We start from the raw sequence: 18785 nt of genomic DNA, 5'->3' as shown, positions 1-18785 counted from the left end.
CCCATCCAAGAACTTCCCCCAGAAAAAGATAAGTTATGTCTGTAGTGAAGGTTTTATTCTCTCAGATATTACAAGCCCAGGACAGCGAGAGTTCACCTCCACGGAGCCTGAGAACATACCCTGCCTGACAGTGCTTAGGATCCTGCTGCTTGCCTGCAAAGGGCCCATCAACATCCCAACTTCAGGCAGAGCTGGGCTGGAGAAAACCATTTCATGGATAATGGACCCAGCCAGCTCTGTAGCTGTGTCCTTGAGGACTTCCTGCCCCAGCAGTGAAAAATCTGTCTCCTAGTAGCAGTACTGCACTCACAGAAAAGCGCGGGTTTTTTTCCCTCCAAGTCTTTCTAAAAGTTCAAATTCTCATCTAGTCCTCAATTAGAGCTATAAGATCTTTACAAATCCAAGAGAGAAACTCTTGCTTTTATATCTAAGACAGTTGGCTTCCAAACCTCACAAGACCACTCATGAGTCTATTTGTTTCTCATCCTCCCCAGCTGGGATACATTGACCTGCTAATCTTTCAAGCTTGCAACAGCCAAGGCAACACAACTGTACTTTCACCGAATTTATCATGCTCCTTTTGCCTTGGCCACAGCTTACATCAGCTTTCTTGCTTCCTTCCTGCTTTGTCCATGGGGTCCTTGAGCCATCCTCCTACAGGGTCTCACTAGCTTAATAACTTTAGAGCAAAAGAATTCTGTTCTTGCAGGTTTTGCTGAGTGTCCCTGGTTACACACAGACCTTGAAAGCCTGAGCTCACAGAGGAAATCCCAGTCATGACATGGAGCTTCAGCTTAAATCAAGGAGAACAGCCAGTTGAATTAGGAACATGTTCTTTCCATATTAAACAGACTTTTGTCCAGGGCATCACACATTCCAGCTTTCCAGCAGGAATAGCTGTAGTTTATGTCTGGATTTCAACCCCGGAAAGATCTCCAGCTCAGCCGCCACACATCCACACATTCCTACCAGAGCCACTGAGCCATGTGCTAAGCTGTGCAGAATGCACTGAAGTCCAGTCTTTTGGGAAGCCTCAACTTGTCCTCTGGGGTGACCACACACCTGAACATCCACAGCTCAGTCATCCCTATGCCTGCAGTACACGAGTACTCTGCTCTTGCATGTCAGGAAGTCTGTCAGGCCTCTAATTTTGCTTGCAGTGCCCGCAGAGGATCTCCGTTCAAGAGAAATGCCTGCATCCTGATGCTACACGAAAATGCCACACGTGCTCTAATGCAAAACACAGGCTCTGGAGAGTCAGGCTCCCCTTGCTACGGTGGGGCTGAAAGGACCTGTGCTCCACCAGGAGCTTTGTGCAACAGAGCAAGCGGAGCGGTCACCATCTGCTCTGCTTGCTCCCTGCCCTAGGCAACTGCACGCTGTGCCCACGCCTGGGGCCAGACCTTAGCAAGCCCCTTCCAGGTCTGGTTCTGTTCCTCCCTTCTCACAGACTTGTGAGGAAATGAAATCTCAGCTGTCGGGGGGTTGGCGAGAGGAGCAGGGTTTCTAGGTGAGAAGAACAGGCCAAATGCTCTCTTTCTATCACCCTCCAATGTGCCAGCTTCACAAACCTGCTGACAGTCCTTGAGAGCTGATGACATTTTTCAAAACATTGACAAAAATAGACAAGCACTTCCCCCCACCATTGAAAAAACTCATCAACTATTTCCACAAGGCCCTTCTGCTCCCCACTCTTTCTTTGACCACCTTCACAGCCGGCTCTTCTCTATCAAAACATTTATGTAGACTCACTCCATTCCATAGTAAAAAAAAAAACCTGTCTTCTAGGGAGCAGCTGACACCCCAACTCCTTAAAAGATGCTAACATTTTAATGGCAACTCCCATACGTTGTAAATTCTGGTCCTGTCCCCTTACACAAGAAGAGCTCCTAGTGACTCCCCATGAAAAGATTTCCTTAAGTGAGAGTTTAATGTAATGGTTTAACATAATGTAAATTAAGCCATTAGTACCTGTAACTAACACTGGAAATAAAGTTAAGTGCTCATTGAGCTCATAATTTCAAATTAAAAGGAAAAACAAACATGTTTTTAAAAACATAATTCGTAACTTACTGCTTATATCTTAGCTTGCTGTTAAAATACTTTTGTGTTTTATGTCCATTTCAGTTTAGCAACACTAATAAATCAATATATTTCTGTAACCTGAGTACATACACTTGCTATATATACAGCATCCTTTGGCAATATGCAATAAATTGAACTGAATAAGTGTAATACCATTAATTTTTTTTTCTTTTTAAAGATATATTTATTTCCGTACTTCTTGTATTGATTCTTTAAAACCTATAATTAAGCCTCTGTTGGATGTAAATGTACCAAGATATTTATTCTATAGGGACAATCCAAATACTTTACATAAGCAGGGATTAATATGCCCATTCTGAGCCATTAGTTGGCCTTGGAATAAACTTGCAAGATGGGAAGCATTTTGGCTCTTATTCAACTTGAATTTAATATACTTACATTCAGCATATGCCTAAGTCCCCTGCAGAACTCGAACCAAAGTTGTTGACCAGATTAGGGGCATGAAATCCAGCATCTTGAAAGATCAAACTCTCACAGATAAACAATGTTCTTGTGGCAAGTACTGCAATATGCATGAATAATCAGATATCACAAGCAGAGTAAAACCACACAGTTCTACTAGAACCCCAAATCCAAAGCAATTGAGATTGAACTCTTACAGGGGCTAGGTCTGTTTCTGAAATACGGGCCTTCTTCCTAAGCTCCTCAGAAATTAGCTTTGCTTTGTGCGGCTCAGATCTTGAAGAATTCCTCCTGTTTCTTATGTCCCTCCATATCCAAGTAGCTCTGCTCAGGCAAGACCTAAGTGGTGTGAGACACACTCACTCCTTGTTCCTTTGGTAACTAAAAGCTCACCATGCTAAGCCAGAGCTGTACAGAGCATAATTCTGTAGAATTTATTCAACACACATGAATCCTGCTGTCCAACTGAGGCAAATGAAGCTTTAGAAGCCTCCAAAGGCCTCATGTGCAAGCAAAGGATGAAGTCAGCACTGCAAGAGTTACAGCTGAAGTGCAGTTCTACAACCTGATAGTGTCTTTGCTTTCCAGGATTAGCTGTATGTACTACCTCACCTGCTCCAACAAGTCCAAGAACATACCTAAATCATTGACATCATTATCTGTCTTTAAAATAAAAGGTCACAAATAAAAGCTATCCATGCTGCAAGCTCACAAATCTCAACGCAACATTTTTCAACTCCACATGAGCTGGTACCATATTCTGGCACTAGGGAAAATAAGGAAAGTCATGTTAGTGACTGAACAGTTACAAAGCTGGGTAGTCAAGGACGGCCAGGAATACACCAAGATTGTCTTTTGGGCTAGAGAGCACTGGCTCTATTGGGATTCAGCTCTCAGTGCTTTATTTGGTCTCATTGATATTTTGGTAGGTTTCTCAATATCATTGTATTCAGCTTATGTTGAATTATATCTGCTATCACTCCCTGTTCGATTCCTCTACAGCTGAGCAACAGACTCAGAAGAAGGGAAAGAATAAAAGCAGAGTTGTGATGTCGGAACATTATGATGCACAAAGTGTCATCATATAATTATTACAAGAAATACTTGTAAAAAACAGTAAGTTAATATAAAGATTTTCTTGCTTGGAAAGAAACAGCATGAAGTTAACACCTGGTCTCATTAATATGCATGTCAACCTGCTTTCAAGATAAATAACAGCATTCATGTAAACCATTTAACGTAAAAGCAATCACACAGAGACATACACGATCCAATTCATGCCGAGGTTTTAATTTAATGTTTAGATCACAATTTTAGCTGTTTAAATTGAGCATAAAAAATAAATAATAATCAAACATAAATGCTTACTTTAGATTGGGTTTCATCTTCAAGAGATATATGGCCCGGCAGAGGTGGTCAACAATTTGGGACACATGGCAAAAATACCCCCAAAATCCCAAGATTCTGTCATTTGAAGAACTGTCTCCTGTTTATTGGAAACTAGATTACGGCTTCCACTTCTTCCCTCTTTATACCAAGACTACCCATATTTGTGTGAATTTCTTAAACTTCCAGGATTAAGAAACTCTAAATATTCTTAGAAGTGGTCCCCCAGGAAGAAAATTTAGAAAACTCAAGAGATAAATCAAAAAGGAGGTCTCAGGTCTCAATCAAATAAAAGCTTCAGACATCCTCCACTATTCAGTTTGGACTGACATTCAGAGTATTAAGACCATAGTCAAGATGGACATAGTAGTGTAATGTAAGGCTCAGTCTGCCCCCAGCCAAGCAAGGACAGGCATGGACAAGAAAGGAGACACTCCATCACTGAGACAGGGCTTGCACCATACTTTGATTTCAACTATAGATCTTATTGTTCCATCCTCAGGTAAATGCTGAGCATCAAGAACTGCCAGAAAATCCAGGTGAGACCTAGAGCTATGGGCTTTGTCTTCAGGTCCTTGGTAGTTCAACCCCCCATGCAAGGAAGGCTAATTTAATCAACCCAGTGGGCAGCCAGTGGGATGAGAGACAAGCGCTTCTGACTACTCGTGATATTCTGACTCAAGCAGAAGGGAAGCACTGCAGGTGTCAGGCATCCCGCCATTCCCAAGTCCTATCGTAATATGGCCTAAAACCACAGAGAATGGCAGTGGCAGTGAATCGGGTGGACCCACACCCTGCTTATATTCCTCTTTCTTACCTTCTTTAGGGATGCTACTTTCAGCATCATCTTACCCCTCCTAGAGACTTTTCCATGGGAAGGATAACCAGTCAATAAAAAAGGAAAAAGAATACATGTTGCCTCAGCAGATACCTCCAGAAAGGCTATTCCTACTCCTACTCTCATCTCATCTCTTGGACTCCCATCTCCAGTGGTAACATCCTGATAGCCTCCTTCAGTTCTTCTTTGAGAATAACCCCTATTTCCTGTAACTACATTGTTATTTCAACAGAGTAGAAATGAGTCCACTTTCATAGAATCATAGAATGGTTTGGGCTGGAAGGGACCTTAAAGATCACCTAGTTCCAACCCTCCTGCCATGGGCAGGGACACCTTTCACTAGACCAGGTTGCTCAAAGCCCCATCCAACCTGGCCTTGAACACTTCCAGGGATGGGGCATCCACAAACTCTCTGGGCAACCTGTTCCAGTGCCTCACCACCCTCACAGTAAAGAACTTCTTCCTTATATCTAATCTAAATCTACCCTCTTGCAGTTTAAAACTGTTTCCCCTTCTGTAGTGTCCTATCACTACACCCCCTGATAAAGAGTCCCTCCCCATCTTTCCTGTCGGCCCCTTTAGGTACTGGAAGGCCACTGTAAGGTCTCCCCGGACCCTTCTCTTCTCCAGGCTGAACAACCCCAACTCTCTCAGCCTGTCCTCATAGGAGAGGTGCTCCAGCCCCCTGATCATCTTCGTGGCCCTCCTCTGGACCCACTCGAGCAGGTCCACGTCTTTCTTACGCTGGGGGCCCCAGAGCTGAACGTAGTACTCCAGGTGGGGTCTCATGAGAGCAGCGCAGAGGGACAGAATCACCTCCCTTGACCTGCTGGCCACACTTCTTCTGATGCAGCCCAGAATGCGATAGGCTTTCTGGGCTGCAAGCGCACATTGCTGGCTCATATTCAGTTCTTCATCCACTAACACCTCCAATCCTTCTCCACAGGGCTGCTCTCAATCCACTCATCACCCAGCCTGTATTTGTGCTTGGGATTGCTCAGACCCATGTGCAGGACCTTGCACTTGGCCTTGTTGAACTTCATGATGTTCACACAGGCCCACCTCTCAAGCCTGTCCAGGTCCCTCTGGATGGCATCCCTTCCCTCCAGCGTGTCAGTTGCACCACACAGCTTGGTGTCATCGCCAAACTTGCTGAGGGTGCACTCAATCCCACTGTCCATGTCACCAACAAAGATATTAAACAGCGCCGGTCCCAGTACCAACCCCTGAGGAATGCCACTTGTCACTGGGATCCACTCGGACATCGAGCCATTGACCACAACTCTTTGAGTGCGACCATCCAGCCAATTCCTTATCCACCGAGTGGTCCATCTGTCAAATCTATGTCTCTCCAATTTAGAGACAAGGATGTCGTGTGGGACAGTGTCAAATGCTTTGCACAAGTCCAGGTAGGTGACGTCCATTGCTCTTCCCTTATCCACCAACACTGTAACCCCATTGTAGAAGGCCACCAAATTTGTCAGGCATGATTTGCCCTTAGTGAACCAGTCACCTCCTTATTTTCCATATGCCCTAGCATAGTTTCCAGGAGGATCCGCTCCATGATCTTGCTGGGCACAGAGGTGAGACTGACTGGCCTGTAGTTCCCCAGGTCTTCCTCTCTTCCCTTTTTAAAAATGGGGGGTTTGCTTCCCCTTTTCCAGTCGGTGGGAACTTCCCCAGACTGCCACAACTTCTCCAATATGATGGATGGTGGCTTAGCCACTTCGTCTGCCAGTTCCCTCTGTGGATGCATCTCATCAGGTCCCATGGACTTGTGCACCTTCAGGTTCCTTAGATGGTGTCAAACCTGATCTTCTACACTGGGTGGTTCTTCATTCTCCTGGTCCCTGCCTTTGCCTTCTGCGTCTTGGGTGGTGCGGCTGGAGCAGTTCCTGATGAAGACTGGGGAAAAAAAGTCATGGAGTACCTCAGCCTTCCCCATGCCCCGAGTAACCAGGTCTCCCATTTCCTTCCGGAGAGGGCCCACATTTTCCCTAGTCTTCCTTTTATCACCGACGTACCTATAGAAGCTTTTCTTGTTGCCCTTGACGTCCCTGGCCAGATTTAATTGTATCAGGGTTTTGGCTTTCCTAATCTGATCCCTGGCTGCTCGGACAATTTCTCTGTATTCCTCCCAGGCTACTTGTCCTTGCTTCCACCCTCTGTAGGCTTCCTTTTCATGTTTGAGTTTGTCCAGGAGCTCCTTGTTCATCCACACAGGCCTCATGGCATTTTTTCCTGACTTCCTCTTTGTTGGGATGCATCGCTCCTGAGCTTGGAGGAGGTGATCCTTGAATATTAACCAGTTTTCTTGGGCCCTTCATCCCTCCAGGGCTGCATCCTATGGTACTCTACCAAGCAGATCCCTGAAGAGGCCAAAGTCTGCTCTCCTGAAGTCCACAGTAGCGAGCTTGCTGTGCACCCTCCTCGCTGCCCTAAGGATCTTGAACTCCACCATTTCATGGTCACTGCACCCAAGGCTGCCCTTGAGCTTCACATTCCTCACCAGCCCCTCCTTGTTGGTGAGAACAAGGTCCAGCATTGCACCTCTCCTCACTGGCTCCTCTATCACTTGGAGAAGGAAGTTATCATCAATGCATTCCAGGAACCTCCTGGATTGCCTATGCCCTGCCGTGTTGTCCCTCCAACAGATATCGGGGTGGTTGAAGTCCCCCATGAGGACCAGGGCTTGTGAATGTGAGGCTGCTCCTATCTATAGATGGCTTCATCTGCTCGGTCTTCCTGGTCGGTAGCCTGCAGCAGACCCCCACTACAACGTCACCTGTCCCTGCCCTCCCTTTAATCCTGACCCATAGGCTCTCGGTCAGTTCCTCATCCATCCCCAGGCAGAGCTCCATGCGCTCCAGCTGGTCACTGACATAGAGGGTGACACCCCCTCCTCATCTCCCCTGCCTGTCCTTCCTAAAAAGCCTGTATCCTTCCCTTCCAACACTCCAGCCATAGGAGCCATCCCACCACATCTCCATGATGCCGATAAGATCATAGCCCTGCAAGTGTGCACACATCTCTAACTCCTCTTGTTTATTCCCCACGCTACGTGCATTTGCATAGAGGCATTTAAGTTGGGCCCCTGATGAAGCTGACTTACTGGCTGGAATTCCTTTGTGCTGCTCTTCAGTTGCTCTCCTGCTGACCTGTGATCCCACTCCAGGCTCTGGGCATCTATTGCTGGCACTGGCATCAAGCTGGTAGGAGTGGGATGGATTGAGGTCCCACCACCCCTGGCAACTTTAGTTTAAAGCCCTCTTCACCAGCTTGGCAAGCCTATGACCAAAGATGCTCTTCCCCTTCTCTGACAGATGGACCCCATCAGCCACCGGTAGACCAGGTTTCTCAAACCATCTAGTCCCTCTGCTTCTGCTATGAACTTTAGCTCACTACAACTTGAGAAAACATCAGCCATATTTCAGTACAAAAACCAGTCATCTCCAACCTTTGGTTTTCTCATTTCCTATGTTTTGACTACAACTGCGTGGATTTCCATGACAGAGTCAGTGAAGAGATGCAGGAAAAGTCACAGCAGATATTACTCATGTCATACTTAGCAGTTCGTTATGATTAAAATTCTATATTAAAAAAAACTGTCCCACCTTAAGGCTTAATCAGAGGACAGATTTTATTTGCCTCCCCAAAGGCACCTTGAATGCTTTTTCACAAATTCTGACTTTTTAGTAAAACAGCCTTCTCCCTCAAAATAAAAAAAACCCTCTCTCATACAAATAAAGTTTATTTTCAGTGCTTTTGTATTAAGTAACCTCAAATTAATGACTTGTATACTGGCATAACACTTAACTGTATCCTGCTCCTACATACCCTGGCTCTAATATTTCCATCCTGATGCTTACCATAAAATTCTTCTCTCCAGTTGAGTAACTCAACAAATTGCTGTGATGTACATAACACAGGTAATAAAGAGCTGGCAAACTTCACATTCATATTACTGTAGCCAGCTATCTCAGCTTTTGTTCAGCAATGATTGATAGACCATTATTAACAAGCAGAAAAAGATGCTGTAGCAAGTCATTTAGTCCAATTCCACTCATTGCTTACAGACATTGAGGAAAGATGAAGATCCATGGAGCACAGCTTGTCCATAAATAAGACTGCTTATATGAGATTAGAAAGCCCTCATTAACGCAAAGCAAGCCATGTAATTCCAAAATGAGCAATCAGAAGAGAAACTTCTGTGTGTGTGTTCCTGCACTGGAATGTTTGCAAATGGAATGAAAATCATCCTTGAAACCTCAACTCACCCAAAAAGAGTCATAACTCACCACCTCCATGGAATATTTTTACAACTGTCCAGTTAGGTAAGACATTGCAATAAGGCCAGTCAATACCAGCTGCCATGACAACAAATGGCTGAACCTATTCAGAAAGTTTGGGTAGCTCTTCAACATTTTAATCGATTTTGTTTGATTAGCAAATGTATCACTTTCCCCCTATTGACAAACTTGGCCTGTGCATGCTACCAGTCTGCACTGGGAAAAACACCCCCATCTCCATGCAGAGGTGGAATGAAGCAAGCTGGAAACAATACTAACAGCACCAGCAGTAACTTAGAGGGGCCAGCCTGACAGAGGCACAAGTGGCTATGCATCCGATCTTCTTATGGCTCCTAATTCTCCTGTCATACTGTGCCTCATCATCACTAAGCATCAAACACAGTCCTAGTATAAACACTTCTCATGTACGATCAGAGGCAAATGGTCTGAATTTGCACATTGGGTTTTTATTTTATTTTCCAGTTCCTTCACACCTCATTTCAGTACCACTTGTGTATTTCTGTTACTGCTCTTGGAGCGACATTGTCCCTGTGTGGTGCTATAGCATCTAAGAATGATCTGTTTGCTTAGCCTCAGGCCCTTAACTATGGGAAACAGTCAGATCCATTTGATGTACTAGCTAAACATTGTACTTCTGAAGTCTGCATTAAAAAAAATTTATGGAAATCCCATTACATTGGATACCTCGGAGTACTGCAATGTATTCAGTGCCAAGTGCTTATACACAGAAGAACAAGCAGATATTGGCCTAATTCTTGGCATCCTGAAAGCTGAGATACTCACATACATTCTGAGCATATGACACTGTGGATTTAGCTAGTGAGGAACAGCTCAGGAATAAGCTCATGAATTTAGGTCTTTTGCCTGGTCACAGTCATAGTCAGGCACTATATTTCACTCTGCACAAACAAGTCCTTATTTGCTCACCCAGGAACTTGAAGAGAAAGTTTACTATACTGGATATTGCAGTCTATTTGACTAAAGCAGATTCATAGATTTCAGATGAGCAGAAATCTTCTGTATTAGCTTTTTCTTACCAGTCTGTACTTGATTTGTGACGTGGACTACACAGAATTTTCACTGTTCTCACTATTTTTTCCTTCAAAATCGCAAGTTTTAATGAAAGATACAACCTAAGAAAGGAAGTTTCCACTAAATTTCCTATCTAATTTTCTGCCCATTCTATTTCCCACCCAAAACATACCCAAACATAGTGTCAGAAAATAGTTGGAAAACGTTATATGTTCACTGCTGAGAAGCTCAGAACTGTCTTGTGTAAGAGCACATCTTTATGTAGCAGACAGATGGATCTTGCCTTGCCCTCGAGTGCGCAAGCACTGTAACTGCTACCAGCCCAGCAGCTGGAGAACCTCAGGAGACAACAGAGGAAAACAGAGGAAGGCAAAAGAGAGCTCTGGAGGGTGGCTGCCTTCTTCATAAGTACTGTCAAAATCTTTAACTACTGTTACACCACAGATAAGTTCTTTGTTCAAGATTGCCAATACAGTCTGTAATCCATGGGCTAGGGCAGTCAGGTTAGAGACTGTGGCAGAGATAAGGATGTATCCAGACCACATTAAAAGGGCAACACCTTAGTTTTTGCTAGAATTTTGCCTTGGGTTAACAGTATTCTTCAAAAAAGTAAGGCTGTGAGGAAAGGTACTCTCATCTAAGCTGCTCACAGTGATTCTTCAGGGAGATAGATAAATGCTTAGAAAGGGAGAACTAGAAAACAGCTGGTCCTTTTACTCTAAGACATGGAATCAAAACTACTGCAGCTATGGCTGAGGAAGCAATACTAGAGGGCAGTGATCGTACCTTCTTTTGTGTGTACCTCCCAGCCAAGCATCTTATTGCTATGCCAGGATGGTTGGCCATAGATCCAGCCCGCTGTGCTCTTTACAGCTTTCTGCATCTCCACTGCCTAGGGACAGAACAGTCCCTGCTTCCCCCAGAGAAGAGAGTCTACAATTCTTTGTGCATAAATGGGACAAAGGAGAGCTCGCTTGTTTACTGCAGGCTAACGGGAGAATCAGGCTGATGCTGGCCCTAGTCTCACAGGCTGCCTTACATGTATAAATAGCGAAGCCCTCAGAAGATGCCCGTTATTGCTGAGTCTGGAAAGCAGCTAATTTTAGTCAGTAGCAGAGCTTTTAAAACAGTCACAACCCTTCACTGCTAGAAGATAACATCTCTTTCACCTGAAAGACAGACTTACAATAGTTCTGTCTTTCTGGTGACACTAATGAGTTACTGCTCTGGGGATAGTTCACTCGGATCCCTCTAGCTGGCTTGCTTTAAGCTGTCAACTGCTGGCTGCACCGTAACTCCCTATGACTGAGTTAAATCCTCCAGGGTGGCACGTTCTCTATACGCTATGCTTCCTGTATCTGCTTCCCCTCTCCTCAGGTCTTAACTTTATTCTCTAAACTTAGACCCACCACAGATCAGGCCATGAAGTGTCAGAGAGATCCTTAAATATGAATTCATTTTCTTCCTCCCACATAACCCTCACCTGCCATCACCTCCCTGAATATAATTACCTTCACTCTGTCTTCTCAATCCTTTACTCACACTTTGGTCTTTTACAGGCTTAGTAAGATGCAGATCTACTTTGAAGTGTGACTCCTGAAATTTTTCATAAGATTCCATGCTTGCTGTCTCTGAGTGACTCCAGATCAGACGTGTTCAGTTCATAACAGGGGTGGGGGGAAGATAACAAAACTCGGCACAGTTTCTGCCAGCTCAAGAGTTTGGCTACTATCCTGCCTTCCTCAAAAGGCTCTGGAGGATGGAGTGTGCACTTTGAACAGCTCCCTGCAGCAAAAGTACAACTGTTCTCTAACCTTGTCCACAGGACTAGCAGGGCCAAAATCCAATCCAAATTGAGTGCATCACTAACGCCATTGGATCTGATTCCATAGGCACAGCGAACAGATCCAGTGCAAATAATAGGCACACATTTACCAAAGTCCTCATGCTTTAAACTCACAGGACCTAAGCCTTCTCTTTCACCCAGTGATTCTCTCACCTTGAGACTAGCTCCTAATCCCATCCATCTTCCCACCCTCTCAATGATGTTACCAAAACCAGTGCTGATATTAAAAGCTGTCTATAGATAAACTCCCCGCTGGCTTCCATATCTGGTACCCACCTCTTGCTCAACCTGCTCCTTTCTCTCCTCTTCCTTATCTCCTGTGTGTCATCTTCCATCAGTGGAGGCTACTGTTTTAGTGGTACTGCCTGCTAAACTGCCTTCCAAGTCATTGAGCAAAGCTGTAGGAGAGCAGCAAACATACAAAGTTGTCATAAATCTTCACGTGAAAACTTAGCTCTTTTTTCTTTTGAGTAATGTCAAGACTTGGACATTGCATTTTTGCAATGCTAAGAGGTCAGTGGGCCATTCTGAACATGAGATCATGATCTTGTGAGATGCAAGTTCTTCATACTGCTAAGCTGAAAACAGTTTTCCAAGCCACTGAGAACTAACCAAATCGGATGGAAACAAGAACCGCACAAGACTCTCAGGGCAGACAGAGACAAGTGGCTTGCAGGTTCTGTGGTGTGCAACTATGTGCAAGGATTGTTTTGGGCTCAATGGTAACGGCATAGAAGAAGGACAATACACACTGACAGAAAGCTATAAAGAGCCCTAGAGGCATATGGACACTAAAACATCAGGCACTGATGACTGGCAAGACTGAAGTTATCGGCTGTGAACAAATGACAAGAAAAGCAAAGGGGTAAAATAAATAAAAGGTAATGCAAGACGTTCAGACAAATAATAATAAAAAATTCAAGTCCTGAAAGCACATGGGGTGCTATGAGTGAAGCAGGCTCAGAGGGATACAGCAGCCAGGCTAATTTGTCGAGATAGCAAAATGACATTTTCTAAAACAAGCTAAATTAATTATTTGCCTCAGCGCTCCGGAAGGAGAAAAGAAGCTGACAGAAAATGACATGTCATATAATTCTCAGGGTGACAAGGAGGGGAACTAGCAGAGATGCAAGGGTGGAGGCCTATATATCCCTCCTGTGCTACTTGGCTGCCGAGGGCAAACCCTTTAGTTGATGAATACAGACAACATACCAATGACATGCCAGCAGTGCTCTGTGATGGGGAAAGGTGCTGTCTGATCATTTTCATGAAGCTCAAGACAATCTCTAGGTCTGACCCTCCTTTGCCACAGCCTTCATGTCTTCATTTCTGCCTGCACAAAGTGACTATGAAATTCTTCCAGATAAGAATTCTCCTTTTTTCTTGGTGGCAGCTCAACACTCCCTGTTCACAGGTATAAATGTCTAGACAAAGTGCAACAAAAAACTTCAGGCATGAACTCATGTCACTATTCACAAAGGAAACAGGTCAGAAGCCTTTTCGAAAGTCATGTGAAATTAACAGTGGGGAGACCTGGCCCTTGTCAAGCTAGGTGGAGCCTGTGTAAGCTCTTGTTGCCTTGATGCAGGGCGAAGGGGTTGCTGGCTTCCTGACACCGAAGGGACCTCAATGTAAGACAGATTTCCAGAAAAAAATGAAATTTAGATCACAGTTTTTCTCTCAGCATCAATGTTAGCTCCATTCTTTCCTTTTCATAACTTACTTCCATTACAAAATAGCTCCCCTTAGTGACTGAAGGCTCCCATGCACGTATCCTGTGCAATGTGTTATAACTACTCTCTGTTACATGAATACCTAGAGATCAGTGACTGTCTCCAAGGGCCTCACTCCATCCCCTAGCCTCCAACCAAGTCAACAGCAATACTCCCATTGCAGGAAATTGCACCTACAAGGACATGATATTAGAGGATTTACTTAAGTATAACCAACTGACCAGAACTAAAACTGGGGTAAATAAACTCATTTTTATTAATAAAGAGGGACACATCAACCCACCAAAAAGCAGAATGCAAAATTCTTTGTCGTGCTTTTCCAGATTTTAAGAACTACATTAATGTTCAAGGCTTGAGATAAAAAACAGTAAATCAAGACCTATGTATACTCTTGGCATTACTGTTGTTTTACTTTCCATAAGCATAGAAAGACTTTTGGATACCACGGTACATTGATAATGAGATTGCAAGGTGTAATGTTTTTTAGAGTCATTAAGAAGTGGAATTACAGACAAGCCTTATCAAGATCTGTTTAATAGCATAGGTAGAGAAATCTTGAAGAAGTGATAACATACTTGCAGTGAAGCTCTTGGAAGCTGTAATAATCCAGAAATTGTCTGTTCTTCTTGCACAAGTCTGACCAATTCATTTGTCAGCTGCACATTTTGTGCCTACAGTGAAGAAAAACACATTGCATAGTATTATCACCATACACAATGCAAGCAGGCATAGTTATATAGAGATAGATGAACTTAAGGCGGGGGAGGGGGGAGAATAACAGATAAGCTACAAAATTCTGTAAATACATTTAAGCAAAAGAGCCTGAAATGAGGCTGTTTGAATTCCCTCTTTTCAGATGTCAGTGAGTTGGAAGATCGTGGCAATTGCTCACTTTAGACACACTCGAGAAGGTAATCAATAGAGAAGAGAGAGTAATAATGCAATTTAATTTAATATAAATAGACTAGGATAATAAATCTCTCTCTCTAAGCTAAGAGATAAGTCCTTTCCCATTATGCTTCATTCTATGCTTCTAAAACAGCATATGTGAGAGTCTCTGATGAGATATGAAAAGTGCAAAACTAAGCTACAGAGGTATGTGTAGAAATACATGTAAAATGCTATAACTGAGCAAGAAGTCATGCATGGCAAGGACAAATTTTTCCTGTTGACATTTTATAGATGTTCTTTTAGCTTTGCACAAACTCAACTGCACTAGAAGCTTCACACAGAAACCGACACACCTGAATCTGTGATATCTTAGAACGATGCATTTTGGGGCATCTGTAGCAAACTAGTAAGAGATGAGGATGTCATTGTGATTCCAAGTGACTGGAAACAACCTAGATGAAAGCACTTGAGTCAGCATGTAAATAATTACTTACTCTGGCCTAGTCCAAAGACTGTTGTCTTCACTGGAGAACTCTTGTCAAGTCGTGTTCTGTGAGTATCAACACAATTTCTAAATTCCTGTCCCAACATATAAAACACAAGTAACATTTTCTGGGCATGGTCTCTAATAATTATGGTTCTGGTCAAGAATAAACAAAGTGGGAATAATTTTAGTGCAATGCAGAAAAATCTATTGCTTGGGGGACAGGAAAAAGGAAACAAAGTATATCTTCAGTAGCCACAGGTTCCAAAATCCCAAAGTCATAAGTAACAAAAAATGTTTATATACATATTACATTTCAGATCTGTGCTTACACCAGAGGCAAGTGAAGCTGACTCCAATACGTATCAGAAGTTCGCAGGTATAGGAAGGTACAGTGATCTCGAAAAAGAGATTACTCTAGGGCAGGCTAAGGAAGCGAAGAAGCCACACTTCAACTGCGCTATGTACAATGTAAATCATTCCAATACAAAAGGATCATTCAGGGATGAAGAAAGGACAAGAGACAGTTGGGGCATAATATAGGAACACCGAAGTTATTGTTGTTTTAAAAGGTTTTAGGAAATAAGAAATTAAAATTCTGCTCCAAGGATATGCCAGGCCATCCTGGGGTCCAACACATCCAGGTACCCTACAAGATCAGCAAAGCTTTGCATGCTCCTGGCTGCTGCAGATGGTACCAAAAAATCATTGTCCAGGGAAGTGAGGTGGCTCTTGTTCCCAAAGAGCAAGAAGACTCTCTGAATTGATGTTTGTGCACAAAAATAGCTCTCAGCACAAGATCAGCCGGACCCCAGGCTAATCAATAATTTCAGGATGGCAGTATGTAAGTGCATGTTGTGCTGGAGAGAAGAGTTGATCAATGCTTCATTATACACTGGTACTTGACATCAGATGCTGCAGGATGCTCCTAGCTGCATGCATTAGAGCGTGGTGCTTTTTGCCACAACACAAAACTCTCAGTAAAAAGCCAAGAGGAAACAGGGTCCATGGGTAACCTACTGGTCTGTCAATGATTCTTGTCTTTGACATCTTCTCCGAGCCCTGTTGCTGTTTCAACTGTGCTAACAGCTGCTTTGTGGCAAACCAACACCTTAAAAACACACAGTGGCAAATTCTGGTCCTAATATTCCCCTCCAGCTCCGTCTTGTGGATGAGTGGAGCAAACAAGGAATAAAACAGATTTTGGTTTTGTTCTAACCATCAGTGAGGAGTCATGAAGTTAAAACCTTGGGTTTCTTTCTCATACAAATTTAGAGCTCTGATTCACAAGCACTTTCAGGCTGGTTGTGGCAGCTGAAGAGGTCAGGTATAAACCAGCAAGTAAGGTTATCTCTACAGTTATCTCTACTGTTGCAGCCGGTTCCACACAGACTGTGAATTGGAGGCTTTGGCCACTGCAGCTTCCAGTGTAGCATGTTCACAGGCCGGAATCAGTGGTGGCCTAAGTTGCAAAACAGAGCTGTGAACAATGAGGGCTCAGGAACTGAACGGTTGCCTGCTCTGCTACAAGTGATACAATCTCTGCAGAGGAGCAAGGCCTGGCTGGAAGTATTATGTCACACCAACCAGCACAAATTGCTGGGGTCACGAGTCCTCAGCATCCTGGATTCCTGCAGCAAGTCAAAAGGATGATGAGATCTTGACTTCACCTTTGAAAATAAGTAGTGTCCTGAAACGCACAAGGATTTTTGAAAATGGATTTGATACACATGCAAAGCCTCTTGTGTTATCTACAGCCAGATGCTTCTGGGATTCAGAAGTTATTTCCTACCCTTTGTGTCTGTTTGGTGGATGCCCAATGGGTTCACTCTCAGTCTAAGGTGTCACCCCTGGATCCTACTAGACCAGTTATTTTTGCCTTTTTCCTCCTTCGACTTTCTGTAGAAACCAGCTAAAACATAGACTGAGTAACAAGGTGTTTAGATAGGGAAGGAAACAGAAGTTCCCTTCCTGTCCTCTGGGCATTTACTCCTGTTTTTTTCTTAGCTACGACCGATATGTGATGTCTGAAACAAACTAATTTCAGCTGCTTTCCTGGGATGCTGCAGAAAACAGTAACAAAGTTTCTGGAGACGTCTAAAGCTCCCGCAATCACCAAAAAGAGCAGGTGGGCAGTACCACCGATGATGATTTTTTTTTTTTTTTTTTTGTAACGCAGCCAAAATACAAACGTACCCGCGGAGCACCAAAAGCTCTGCAGACAGGCGGGCTCCACAATTAAGAGGAGGTGGGCACACGGGGGTCTCTCCCTCCTCCCTGTGGCACCGAGCGGCGGCGGCGGGCGACACCCCGCGGCCAGGGCAGGGAGCCGGCGGCCCGCCGGGAGAGCCGAGCCGGGAGAGCCGAGCCGGGAGAGCCGAGCCGGGAGAGCCGAGCCGGGAGAGCCGAGCCGGGAGAGCCGAGCCGGGAGAGCCGAGCCGGGAGAGCCGAGCCGGGAGAGCCGAAGGCTGCGCTTCCCGCAGCTGGCAACGTGCCTCCTCAACAGCGACGGTGGGCAGCTTGGGCTTTCCGAGGTCTCCGTCGCCTGCCTGCTGTCCCCGGGAGGCTGAGCGCAGTGCCCGGGGAAATCCACAGTGAGCTTTCATTATCCATCGAAGCCCTGGTACTAAGCGAAGATCTCGCAGCTCTCCGGTGCTGGCATGGCGTTAGTGAGCTGCAGAAAGCAATCACCTGTGAGCACAGAGAATCCCACTCCATCCCTCCAGCTCCCACCCTCCAGCCAGTATGACTCTTACCCTCTCACTCCTTAAAGTTGCCCAGCCTGGAAGTTAAAACAATTAAGAACTCCAGTTGCCCCATGGTATTCAAAAAGTGGGCTCTGATTTATTGCATCCCATTCTCTGCCAGGCCAACAAATGACCCAACCCATCAAGCACCTATTCAGGCCAACAACATTCAACGATATTTCTTCCTCTCCTTCCCCTTCTCCCATTACAGGAGAGTTGGAGAGGGCTCTGCACTTTTATGGCTGTTTGACAACTAGAAGTAGCTGATCTGTGGCCATTGCCTTGGAAGTAAGAGTTTCCAAGCCAGTCCTTGACTTTGTGTACCTCAAGGTTTACCCTGCACCTAGTTTCTTGTATTCAGGCTGTTAAATTCAGTCAGCTGAATTCAGCTGATCTCTCCCTTTACTGATGAACAAAAGCATCCTCATATTCAATATTTTCATTAAATGCAATGGAATTCTCCAAATTCAACTCCCCTTTCTATGCACTTTCACTGTCTCAGAAACAGTGTTGGTCTCAAACACCTGCAGGTAGTGTCACTAACATATCAGAGAGCTGTTGTGTCTCTAGTAAACTTCTTAGGGCTTCCCTGAAACAGGAATCCTACCCCAGACAAACCTGATCCAGTTCTCCAGACCAGGACAACTACTAGCAAGCCCAGGAGAATCACAGTGTAACAAGACTGGGCAGAGCAGGACAAGGGCCAAGATGAATTAAGGGCTTCAGGCAATTGTGGACAGCTGCCCAAGCAAGAGGAAGAGAGGCTGTGGAGCCTGGGGAAGGGAGAAACCCTGCTTAAGTCCACATGGAGCTCTCATCTGAAGGCAAAGGCTGTCCCGCTCACCCCATGGAACAGTGCTAATGCGTTGTCAGACCCAGGGGACAAAGGATCTTTACAACGGTGTGGTTGTGCTTGTTGAGCTGAAGATACAGAGGTGCTGGCGCTACCCACAACATACCTGCCTAATCATGACAAGGAGGCGGGAGGGAAGGCAAAGGAAGCTGGAACA

The 18785-nt window shown here is 44.6% G+C and overlaps 1 long non-coding RNA gene across 1 annotated transcript in view; it reads right to left on the bottom strand.

The window, feature by feature from the left end:
• Positions 1-12303, bottom strand: part of LOC128153974 (uncharacterized) — a 34944-nt gene extending 22641 nt beyond the window's left edge. Inside the window, exon 1 of the long non-coding RNA XR_008239177.1 lies at positions 12197-12303. This is a non-coding gene — a long non-coding RNA (uncharacterized LOC128153974). The remainder of the gene's footprint in view (positions 1-12196) is intronic.
• Between the last annotated feature and the right edge of the window lie 6482 nt (positions 12304-18785).

This window comes from Harpia harpyja, chromosome 18, assembly GCF_026419915.1.
Source record: "Harpia harpyja isolate bHarHar1 chromosome 18, bHarHar1 primary haplotype, whole genome shotgun sequence".
NCBI classification, from domain to species: Eukaryota; Metazoa; Chordata; class Aves; order Accipitriformes; family Accipitridae; genus Harpia; species Harpia harpyja.
Note: the sequence above shows the minus strand (reverse complement) of the source record. Positions and strands in the feature narration are given on the sequence as shown.